The 12,782-nt window shown below is 42.1% G+C and overlaps 1 long non-coding RNA gene across 1 annotated transcript; it reads left to right on the forward strand.

Annotated features, from left to right (window-relative positions):
• Window positions 1-2,977: 2,977 nt before the first annotated feature.
• Window positions 2,978-11,486, forward strand: LOC120604346 (uncharacterized). Its single transcript, XR_005653312.1, has 4 exons — window positions 2,978-3,100; window positions 8,971-9,362; window positions 9,472-9,567; window positions 10,812-11,486. It is a non-coding gene; the product is annotated as an uncharacterized LOC120604346 (long non-coding RNA).
• The last annotated feature ends 1,296 nt before the right edge of the window (window positions 11,487-12,782 follow it).

Genomic DNA, 12,782 nt, shown 5'->3' on the forward strand with positions numbered 1-12,782 from the left:
GCTTAGAGGAAAATTGCAAGGGTGGTAACATGGCTCAGATCATTTTAAGGAAAAAGAGAAATGTTTTGTTCTCTCAAACTATCAAGACAAAATCAAGTTACCATTGAAGCAGACCCTTCGAGGACTTAGAAATTGCAAGGTATTCATAATATCAACCCAGAGGTCATCAAATCAAAGTTCCCTCATGAGCAGTTATTCATTTTTCACATTGCAGCTAATTAAATAAAAATTCTTATAGAGTAAAAACCAAAGAACTCTAAGACTTCATAAAGCACTGCAATTATACACGACTCTCACTTTAGCTTCTGGTTAGATTAGCCAGGCCTCTTTCAGCTGCAAGTGACAGAAACTCAACTCCAACTAGTTTAAACAGAGAAAAAAAATTAACTCACATAGCTGCAAAGCCTGCAACTTAGACATAGACAATTCCAGATGCTCAAATGGTGTCATGACCCACATTTGCCATCACATAGCTCTGCTCTCCTGAGTAAGCGTCATTCTTTTCATAAGGAAATAAGAATTGCCACAGCAATTCCAACATATATTACCTTTGTAACTTATCCCCCCTAAAAAATAAAATATTAAAATAGCCTTTTATTCTCAGAGTTTCCACCCTCATTTGTTAAATGAAGGCATCATGTCAAGATTCATGGAATGTTCTGATTGATGCTGCTTAAAACATGTGACCACTCCTTAAATCAATCACTAGGGTCAGTCAGAAAGACTCTAGCTTGCCCAGCCTACTATTAAAGGTAACGCCTGGGAACAGGGTATCATACCAATCCTGAAATCTCAGAAATTTAACATGAGAAGTTTATTCCTTGATCAAGCTTGAGTTCGGAATGGGTGTTCCTATTGGCAGAGGGGAGGCTCGGCTCCATGCAGTCACTCAGGGTCTGTGTATATACTTTATACTTATTGCAAATGCAAAACTTTAGAGCAGGGAAATAAAAATCACACGATGATATTTTTGTTTTACAAGAGAGCAAAGGGACAAAAAGGGGCAACATAAGGCCACTACTATCTTGTTCAAAGGATCAGAGTTCTAGACCCAGACTAGCAACTTATTCATTATATGACCTGTAATATCTCTCCTCATTTTATCTGAGAGTCCCTACTCTCATTTATAAAATGAAGGCATCAAGCCACGTCACTCCCCTCCTCCAAGTCTTTACTTTTTAAATATCTATACGGTGTATACAGATAAAGTACTTAGTAGCCCTTATAAAAATTCAATTATCTCTACGAAATATAGAAAATTGAACTCACACTGACACAGCGGGATCAAGGGAGTGAAAAAGCTGTGGCAATCTGATCCTAACCCATTTGGATATCAAAAACATAGATGATGCTGTTCTCACAAGATAGAAATAACGTTCCCATACCCATAACTTGACATATGGATGTGCATGAGCATGGCATTGTGATGTGAAAGGACTGTAATTTTAAAGCTTATATAATTTTTGAGAGCCTTGTTCTCTAAGTCAAGCTTGGATTAGGAAAGTGTACCAATAAGCTCTCCTAAGATTCTATCTGCCAAAAAGTCTATTTATCTCATGATTCCAATGGATTATAATTACTGGTATGAGCAGGAAGGGCTCCTGATACTTAAAACACCCAGAATCTAAGCCAGTAGTTTCTATTGCCTAGCAGGGATTAAGCATCAATAAATATTGAAAGAAGAAAAGAGGGAGAGAAGGGAAGGGGTGGGGGAATAGGAAGGGAGGGAAGAAAGAAGAGAGAACAGGAGAGAGGGAGGGAGGGAAGGAAGGGAGGGAGGGAGGGAAAGAGAGAAAGGGAGAAGGAGAGAAAGGAAGGTAAGCTTAAGGATTTTGCATAGTTGGAGAGGCTTGTTTCAGTGCTTACCACACATGCACACGCACACACACACACACACACATACATATACACAGAAATCCACTTGCTCTTTGTTATAATCATAAAACACTTCCTTGTACCAAGGAAATTGCTTTCGGCGACCTTCCCCATAAGGGCCGAAAAGGGGTTGTTGTAGGAAATAAAAAGGCCCATTAAAGATAATTCTGTCTGCCAGCAACTATGTTGCACAGATGACTTTCCCATGTGTTTATTATGGAGACCAGTGGGTAGGGAAATATCTTGTTCATGATAACCACCCCTATACCACTTAAATATCAGTCAGAGGAAGTTAAATGCTATTACAAACAACTCCAAAATATAAGTGACTTAACACATAGAAAATTTCTCATATCACCGTCCAGTATGGGTTAGCCATGGGGAAATGGGTCATTCAGGATGACTCAAGTTCCTTACATCCTTACTGGGGCTCCACAGTCCTTGAATCTTCCAATTCAGCTGTAGATTGGGGACAGAGAATGGAGAATCACTCCTAGGAGATGAGCCAAGCCTTGGCTATAATCTGCCCACATTCCATTGGCCAGAACTCAGTCACGTAGCCCTCTCTGCAAGGAAGGCTGGGAATGTAATATGCCGGTGCAGAAAATGGTTTCACAACCAGTCAGCTTCTGACACAATTACACATTATTTCTCTCTACTCTTTCACCACTGATTCCAGGTTCATACTACATTTCAGTGACTTCCAATGCCAGTGATTTTTTTTTTATAATCATGATGCTGGCTGAAGTCACCCAGTGAGGATTTTACTAACTGGCAATAAAAAGACTACAGCAGCACCTCCATCATCCAGCTCCCAATTCAGCAGAACTATTAAGAAGAACACTAAGAAGAGAAGACTTTTAAGTTGCCCAGGTGAGCATCCCACGTTGACCAACCAGTAGATCCTGACCTCTGGTCCCTTCTCCAGCCACAGCCTGGGAAGGTGCTCCAGAAAGTTGACCAGCCTATTACCGGTGGCAGAGAAAGGGAAAGCCAGCCACATGGAAAATCACCCTGAATTCTGCCGCACAAATCATATTTTATTATCTCTGGTCAACCTATTAAATCCCTTCTCCTTCAAACGCATGCCACATGAGTGAAGGACAAAGGAAGGGAAACAAGGAAGGAGAGGAAAAGCTAACTGAAGCTGCATGATCAAGCTGGCTACTGCTAAGTACAACTAATTGCTCTTATAGGATCATTTGAAAAGCTACAAATGCTACTGGTAAGTCTCCCCCAATCCTATTTCACATTTCTAGGGAGGAAATCATTTTTCGAAGCCATTCCACAAATATCATGAGTCATTACCTATGCTGTAGGTCTCCTGCCTGCCCCAAGAGTTTGCCACTCCTACTTGTTTTCACTGTGGCTGAGAGGTAAAGCTCTGAAGTTTACTGTCCATTATTTGAGACTCCAGAGAATCAAATCACTCCCCTTTCCAAATTCTAACCAACTGAGGCCAACACAAGGAGCAAAACCAGCATCAAACTAGTGTCCACTTCATGACTGGTATACCTAGGCCGGAAATCGTGGCTGGGCTTCCCCACTGCCACCTCTGCTCTGAACTTATCCATCCAATTACAGGCAGAAAGCCTAGGACAGAGAAAGCAGAGGCATAAGCAGAAGTGGACTCCCTTGGGTCAGTTATCAAATGTTAACCAGAAAGAAAAACTAGCCCACTCCCTTGAGCAGAAGCTCTCCAAAAAAAAAGCAAAAAGGCAGCATCCAGTTCTAGCAAAACTGATAACTTGGCCCAAAGAGAGGGCCAAGTAAGGAATATGAAAAAAGATTCCTTTCCAGGACTTCAGAAGGAGCAGATCTGCTGGCATGTGTTCCTTCTGTGGGAAGAGTTAGAAAGATGGTATGAGAAAAGAGAAGGTTTCTCCTCTACTAAGTCACCAAAGCCTGCCGGTGGGAACTTCCTGACTTTGGTTCCCATAGGCTTCTAGCATCCACAGAAAAATAAAAATCTTGCTTTCCAAAGTCAGAGCAGAGCCAGGCAGAGAGCAAGAAGGAAGCTGTTCAGTGATATTTAAAACTCTGTATAATAAGAATACTATTGTACTTTCCTTTTGCTTCTAAATTAAAATCTATAAGATGAAGCGTCTGGAATCCAAATGAATTTCAACACCAAGAGGATATTACTTGGAAGAAAGGCAAGCAGTCAGCATGGGCAACTGTGCATTCTCGATGGAAAGGCACTGGGGAGGTGTTCAGAGTTGCCGCCTCTCCTGCTGAGCCGGCAGATTGAAAGCCATTTCTTGGAGGTCAGGAGTGAATCTGATCTTTTGCCTATTTGCCTCACCTTTGGCAAGCTGCAGGGCTCTCAGCAAAAGAGTTCAATTCCCTAAGCACCCCCTGCAAAAATATTTCCTCCTCTATTTATGGTTTGAATGATTTGTCTCAGCATTTGCCCCAAGTGGCAATATAATTAGTGGCAATATAATTAGATGCATAGATCTGCCTGCACATATCACCCATGTCCACAGAGGGGTGGGATACGTAACTGCACACATGCTGGGACAGCATTCTCATGTAGTTTGGAGTGCACTCCACTGCACAAAGGGGCAGTAAACACCCCAAAATCATATGCAGACCAACCGTGGGCCTCAGTGTGGGAAAGATGATGAAGTGATTCAGTCGTTGTTTTATTTGCTTTTCATTCAACTAATATTTGAGTGTGTCCCTACAGTTACTATAAAAGTTCTATTAATCCATATATGCATGAAGAATCATTTGTAGATTGAAAAATATATTCGTCTTGCATACATATGAATATTTTTAAGTAGATATACAGTGCAGATAAGAAGCTATTCCTCTGCTAGCTTCTCCTCACCTTCCTTATCTTTCTAAGTTGCAGTGTGCCAAGCCTCTTGTTTCTTCTCTAAATATACCCATTCTCTGGGTGATGTCATCTAATTCTGTGGTTTTAAAAACTATCTGTATCAGACGATTCTAAAATTTAGATCGCTAGCTCAGACCTTCCCATTGAACCTGAGACATTTCCATTCCCTAATTGACATCCATCTGCTGACGTCCATAGGCAAAATATGCCCCAAACAAGCTTCTGATCTTCCTCCACCAAACATGCACCCTCTACAGTCTTTCCTGTTTAACTAATGATAACCACATCCTTCAAAATGCTCATCCCAGAAGCCTGAGACATCTTTATCACTTCTCTCTTAGTGATAAAGATAACCAGTCAGCAAATTCTGCCAGCATTACATTCAAAAAACATATAGACTTCAATCACTTCCTACCACTACCCCCACCACAACATCCCTGGACAAAGCCACCTTCAACTCTTACCTGGATTACTATAACTGTCTCACAATTTATCTCCCTAGTTCTGTCCTTGGCTCTTCAGCATCAATTTTCAAGACAGCAACCAAAGAGATCCTTTAGAAACATAAATCAGATCAACTCACTCCTCTGTTCCGACCCTTCCTATCTCATTGAAAAGAAGAACAAAATTCCTTGTAATGACGCATAAAGGCTCTTCAGATATGAACTACACCCAGTCTCCCCACCATGCTCCTACTCATTCACTTTGCTACAGTCACATGGGTTCTTTGCTCTTCCTTGAAACAGATAAGCAGACTACCCCAGGGCCCCTGCACTTGACGTGTCCTCCTCCTGGAACACTCTTCTCTAAAGCATCAGTATGGCTCACTTCCTCACTTCCTTCTGACATGGCAGGTTATATATAACACTCTATACAAAATAACTATTCTCCTTCAAGATTCCTCATTCCTTCACCATGCTTTACTTTTTTCCTTTGTGGTATTTGCACCATCTTAACTCCAAAGTTTATTAGTTGCTTCTCTTCTATAAAAGCATACACTTTGTTTCATTCACCGGTATATTCCCAGAACCTAGAACAGTCCCTGGCACCTAGTAATTCCTCCATAAGGAAAATGCATGCACCACTTGATGCACAAATGAATTGCCTTAAAAACTGGTAACAGAATTTCTCGTAGGAAGAAAACTGACTTTGCTGGCAAAATACCTTGATAAGTCTTTGGGAAAGAAAGTGAAGTCTTGGGAACATGGGTTAAGTAAGAGCCAAGAGAACAAAGAAGAAAAGCATGAGATAGTAAGAGAAATTTGTTTCTTGTTCTTGAGAGAAATGGATAGGCAAAAGAAAGGACAGAAAGGGTAGAGGGGAGCTATGGAAATGGTGCGAATATAAGGACCAACTGAGGTAAAGTGGCCAGCGGAAAGGAACCCCACAAAGTGAAAAACAAAACCTTCTGTAAACAGCATTATCCAATATTCTCTTTGAAGCTGTTTCATTAAACTTCCAACATTCCCTCAATGTATAAATCTTGTTAAACTTATGCAATGCCTTATGTATGTCTTATGTATACAGACCAACTACTCCTAAGTAGCGGATTCTTCCACCTAGGCAGTTTGAGGGAACCAGGCAGGACCTACAACCTACAAGAGCACAATCAAAAGACCAGACTCCGAGTTCCGGCACCATCACTTATCAACTAGAAATCGCTGAGCCGGTCTCCAAGCTTTGGTTTCCCCAACTGTACATAACAGATAGAAGCACTGGAGATACAAATAAAGTCACATCGCTTCTACGAGATGTACTAGTTATAAAGCCAATATCTCCCTCTTGAATGTCCCCATTCCCATGAATTATCACGCATTTAAAGACCCATAAAGGGGTTTTTCTTACCCAGGGATATGGAAAATAGAGTCTGATCAGTCAACAGGCCTGCTATAGTTTCTTTGTTGGGGCTGGTTCTTTATCAAAGTTGCTGTGGATCCACCGCTGTGATATTTCACTGCTCAAGATTCCAGCACAGCCTGCAGTGGTTCTTCTAGAAAGGTGAGTCTCCATCTTAGAAATAGGCTCAGCCAAGAAAGTCCCAAAATTAGACTTCTGCCAGTTGTAGAACTAATGGCCAACAACTGTAGTTCTCATATACAACCACTTGCCAGGAAACCATCAGGCCACAGGAGTCCTGGATCACTCTTGATACTTTATCCTCTGCCTCTCAGATCCATCCACCTTCTTTCCAGACCAGGGAAACAGGCTGCTTTTCTTTTGATGCCAGCACAAATAAAAAGGTCTAACTACAGCCTCTGCCTATGGAATACCGGGTTGCTGGTCTACCCTTTTAAGAGTGGCTACCCAGGGACTTAAGAAGGACAAACCCCACCATTCTAAGACAAGCTAGCCTCAGTGCTCCAATTGCATTTACTCTTCTAAAAGGATGCTCGCTACATGATGTTAAGATGACCACACCTATTCTACTGAATGAAAGGGATCTGCCCGTTGTGATTCCAAGGTGATTTCCTGGCAATTAGAGACAAGAAAAAATAATCTCTTGCAGGTGACATTGCTGTGTGTCCAGCTTTGTTACTGGAAGAATCATGTGATAATGTGAAAGCGTTTCATTAATCATGGTGCACTATACTGACATTAATTGTAGTCATAAAGATGGATGGAGCAGTCTAGCAATGGAAAGAACATAAGCCACAGGGTAAAGCAGACTAGGAAAACAATCCAGCGCTGCCACTCAATATTTGTGCAATTCTGTGCAAGTTACTTAACCTCTTTGGGCATTCATTTGTAAAATGGGAATGTTATATTAATATTATAATATTAATATATTATATTAATAATAGAATATTAATAAGTACCTCTTGGAGTTGTAAGGAATGTCAATCAAACAGGCAAAACATCTGTATTAATTCCAGGCACAGAACAGTAAATGCTCAATAAATTATCATTGTTATGCTTATAGCTCTAAACTATAGCAAATGTGTGAGTACAAAGTATAATGAAACACGCTTATATGTATTGTTTCATTTAATGCTTACCTGTGTGGTAGCTATTTACTGCCTATTTTGCCAATAAGGCAGTTAAGACCTAAAAATGATGGTATGTTGCCAGATTTACATAACTAGAATGTAGCAGAAGAAATACTTGTACCCATGTGTCTATAGAACTACAGAACTATTCCCATATTTGGTGACAACAACAGCATTTATTTTCATGCTCAGGGATCTACAGGTACACTATGATTCAGCTGATAAGCTATCCTCAGCTGGGTGGCTTTGCTTCAGGCTGAAAATTACAGGTCTGCTCAATTATCTCTGGATCCCAGGCTGAAAGGATTGCTGCTACCAGGGCATGTCCTTCCTGTGATAGACGACCAGAGCACAAGGGAGCAGGCCCAGTCGCACTAGCACACTTCAAGCCTCTGCTCCCATCACATCTGCTCACCTCCCCAAGCAAGTCACATGGCTAAGCTCAACATTAGTGTAGAAGGCCAGCGTACCACTCTACACAGCAATGGGGGAAGAATATTTTTAGAACAATAACTCAGACTATCACATCAGGTCTCACCAACTCCAGAATTTCAGTCCTTATTCATTGTCCTACAATGCCTCTATCTTATTCTAAGACAGTACCTCTCTAATCAAAAAATCATTATTAAACACATTTTTCACTATTAATCTGCATGGGATTTTAGGTCGTTCCTTTTACTTCTTGCCTATAGTCAGTTGCCTGGCTTGGCTCTTCCAAAGAGCAGAGAAGACCCAGCTGGAGGGTAAATGTAAGTTGATAGCCCATCATTCCATGTTCATCACAGAAGCCAGACTGTGCAGCCCCAATAAGCAACCCGCTGGGTCTACAAATTTGCCATGCTCCGCTCTGTTAAAACTTTATTGGGCACAGTATGGTAACTCAATTAATAGTGAGAATGACACTGGCAAGTGTCACCAGAATTGCAACCAATTATTTTCTCCTTAATGTCTTTTTAAATCACAAGCTGACCAAGCTCATCAGGAGCCCTGTCCTTCCACAGGGCATATTCAGTCTGTCTCTGCCTTCCCCATGAGCTTCCATCGCCAGGGTCCTACGATGGTGTCAGCCTCTCTCTTCTCCCAACAGCAGTGCAGCTTCAACCACCAACCCCACCTCCCCCCCACCCCCCATCCCCCCACCCCAAAGGAACCGACTGAAAACACAAATCAGGCTGTTTGGCAGGCTCTTCTGTTATTGGTAGATTTTTGTTTGTTTTCCCCATAAATCAATAAATTGCTGGCTTTTTTCTTTCTTCTTCACAGTGCTCCTGATTTAGAAAGCACAGACACAGAAACACCCCAAAGCCAAGCTGAATTACCGCCTAAAGAAATGCATAAAGACAGATTCAAAACCAAGCAGCAGCTGCCCTGAAAAAGCAATAGGTACCTGGATTTCAGAGGTGTCCTGGACCCCTGCTGTCCCATTGAACTTGTTATCTCCAATCCAAAGTTGAAACTTGTCTGGCTCACAGTAGCCAACTGGGCTGCACATCCCATGGCTAAAAGTTAAAGAATGACTAATTTTATTCGTGAGCAATTGGCTTGCCAATCAATCTATGACCTTCAAGAAAGAAAAATTCTACTGTACCCAATGTTCAATGTGGAAAGTCTCATTATTAAGTTATTCCAAGCCTTTTAAGCTGAAGTCAAGATGGGTAAGGGATGACCCTCTCTATGTTAAATACATATTTGTCAAGATCGAGGAGGTCCATGTCATCAGAAAAGATATATGAACTTACAGATTTTTTCCATCTTGTCTCTCAGGATTGGATTCTGAAAATAAATGATTGAAGAAGAGCCACCTGAATGGATGCTAGTATATCTGATGAAGTCCTGCAGGATCTTCCACCCCCAATCCTGGTATTTCTTATCCCCAATGAAGTAGTATAGATAGAACAGGCTGTCCACTGTCTCCGGTCACAGCAGACTGAAAGTGCCTTCAGGCCAGATGTCTACATCCTTATAGCTAGTTTTGAGGTTAACGTTGAGGTACACAATTTCTAGGCATAGTCCCATCTTAAACTGATGATACATCTGGTATTAGGCCTCCATAAATACTTCAGCTAACTCCATTTAATCATGGGCTAGGCCATGGTGTGTATCCAGAGCCAGAGTCTCATGCCAAAAAAAAAAAAAAACAAAAAACACACACACACTAAATGACCCACCTGGCTTTGAATTTGGCATTTGCAACTTCCCCTGTGAAGGTCAGTTTGCTGGGCTCAGACTGCTGAATAAGGTGCTTTTTCATTCCTTCTATGGTTTCAACATAATCTTGTAGCAACTGAATTTCTTGCTTTCATCCTCGGATCCACTGCTTAAAGCAGAGCTTGGGCTCCAAGAGTGAAAACCTACTGGAGTAAAGAAGCCTGTTTGTATAAATACAGGCATTAGCCCATCATTCTTCCCAGGCGGGGAATGTACATACTTTGTCACTTCCATTACTGCCTCCTGAAATTTCTCATTTCTAGTGAGATGAGAGAGCTCTCTGAACTCAACCTGAATGCTTGTCACTTTTGACTCTGTACTGACACCAGTGACTATATTTATATGAAGTACTATGGAAAGAAGTGCACAGCCCGTCAGAAAGGCTGCCAGGAAGAGACAGATACCATGACGGTAACTTCTCTTTCCACACGCGAGTACCATCCTTCACCTGCTGCTGCTCCCTGAGGCTCACAGTCACCTAGGGCACACCCGAAGGCGGTGGTGCTGGTTCTGGGCACAGGACTTTTCCCTTCTGCTCCCCAGTTTCCTTCCAGGGTGCTGCCCCCAGCTCTCCCTCTGCAGCGCTGCCACAACACCCACGGCTCAGTCTGGCCAGAGCAAATCTAGTTCTTTTTCTCATAGCCATTGGGCATGTTCTGAGAATATTTTTTCTGTGGGCTACCGAAAAATAGCACCTTTAAGGAGCCAGCGGCCTTTCTATTACAAAGTGTTATTAACTAAGCCCCAAACAAACTCCTGTAATGCTTCTCAGACTTTTGCATGCCTGAGAATTATCTGAGGGCTTACTAAAACACAGGCTGCTTATCTTCATTCCCAGAGGGTCTGATTCCGTAGATCTAGGGTTGAGAGATTTTACTTTTCTAATGTGTTCTCAGGTGATGCTGATGCTGCTGGTTTACAGACCACACTTTGAGAGCCACTGTTCTGAATCCCGGCAGTTCCAGAAGGAACAGGGCTGGGGATCCCAAGATGGCCAGGTCTGGGACCATCTCCCACCTCCTTCCACCAAAACAGGAACTCTGTGTTTTACACATTCAGCAGTAGAATGAGATTTCATTAGGGTTCAAGTTTTTGCGCTAAAAATGGTTGGATGACCACTTCTCTAGGTGAAGTCAATATTCTGAATTGTGCAAACTAAAGGCTGAGAAAGAGTAACATAACTGAAGAAAACAAGAGAAAAGAAAGCAGATGCTTTCTTTCCATTTGTTCAGCAAAAGCTCAAGGTTACTAGATGCTGAAAGACTGTGCTTGTTGCTGGGGTGAAAAGACAAATAAGCCAGAGACCTACTCACCAGAATGCACATCTAGTATAACAAGATGAACATGCAAAACAAGTGAGGGCAACTAATGCTATGTAGTTGCTATGACAGAGGCCTCTTTATGGAAAACAGAATAATTCGTGTGTGGCTCACATAGTATCCTCCCACCTCCCATTTCAGAAAATAATTTACTAATTGATCATGGGCTGGCTGGAAAATTACTGCTTGGCCATCGCCCATGGGAACATAACATTCTAACAATAAGCTTTCTGCTTCTGTACCCCCGCTTGCACAACCAATCTGTGGGTTGACAGGTAGTGAATAGGAGAAAAATAGACCTTTGTGTTTAAGATAGAATGAGGAATGGGATTTAGGGCTTAAAAACCCTGTACCTCTACATTTCGGGGCTGCTTAATTTGGGGTCTGCGTACCCCTGGCAGACCCAGCTGGCTGAATAAAGAGTATGTTTCCTATAACTCACTGATTTCTGGTGGTCTGTGTGTCTTTCGGGGGCTGGTGGCTACAACAATCATAGTACTCCTCCCGGCAGGTCCCATATTTGACCTGAGAATCCTTCTCAACATATTACTCTAACACTGAGCCACAAACAATTGATCACAGTATTTAAGTTGAAATCAGTGGGCTATCACTGATTCAAGTTCTAGTTGGAATAGTCTCACAATTCCATCTAGGTGTTATAGACTGAATGTCAGTACTCCCCCCAAATTCATATGTAGAAACCTAATCCCCAATATGTCAGTATTTGGATGAGGCCTTAGGGAGGTGGAGCCCTCATGAATGGGATTAGTGCCCTTATTAAAAAGACCCCAGAGAATTCACCCTCTTGGCCATGTGAGGACACAGGAATGGGAAGGTGGTCCTCACCAGACACTGAATCTGCCAGTGCCTGGATCCTAAAATTCTCAGCTTCCAGAACTCCGAGAAATAAATGTTTGCTGTTTATAAGCCATCCAATCTATGGTTATTTTGTTAGAGCAGCCCAAATGGACTAAAACAGGTTTACTAAGTAATTCAGAGAGAAGATGGTACTTGACAAGATCTTGAAAGATACATATATAAGATACACAGGAGCTGGAGGGGGAGGAGAAGGGAAGAGGTGGTGATGGGGGTATTCATTCCAGCAGATGGAAAGGGATTAAACTCCTTAAGAGGATTAAGAAATGAATGGTAACTGGAGCTAGCAATTACAGACCATGCCTTCCTTGGATCTTACAGATAAAAGAGAAGAAAAAAAGATTACTAGAGGTGCCTAGCAGTACATGCAGGGTCAAGGGACAATTTTTTACAACTTAATTGGACCATGTTTACGGGCTATGGAGAAGGATGTAGAGAGAGAGGTTAAAAAAAAAAAAAATAGGCAAGAAAGGGAATAACATATTGAGCAAGTCCTCAGAGGAAACTCGAGCCCAGTCATCATTCCCAGCATTGCCCTAAGGTTGTGTGATTCCCACCCTTAATAGGGAGACTGCGATGGAAACAGAAGCAGCGCACAGTCAGAGGTCTCAGGGGACAGCCACAGAGGAGAAATGCCAAACACCATTCCTGATGGAGACCAAGGTTGAGCTA

This window comes from Pteropus medius, unplaced genomic scaffold (assembly GCF_902729225.1).
Source record: "Pteropus medius unplaced genomic scaffold, Ma_sr-lr_union100, whole genome shotgun sequence".
NCBI lineage: Eukaryota > Metazoa > Chordata > Mammalia > Chiroptera > Pteropodidae > Pteropus > Pteropus medius.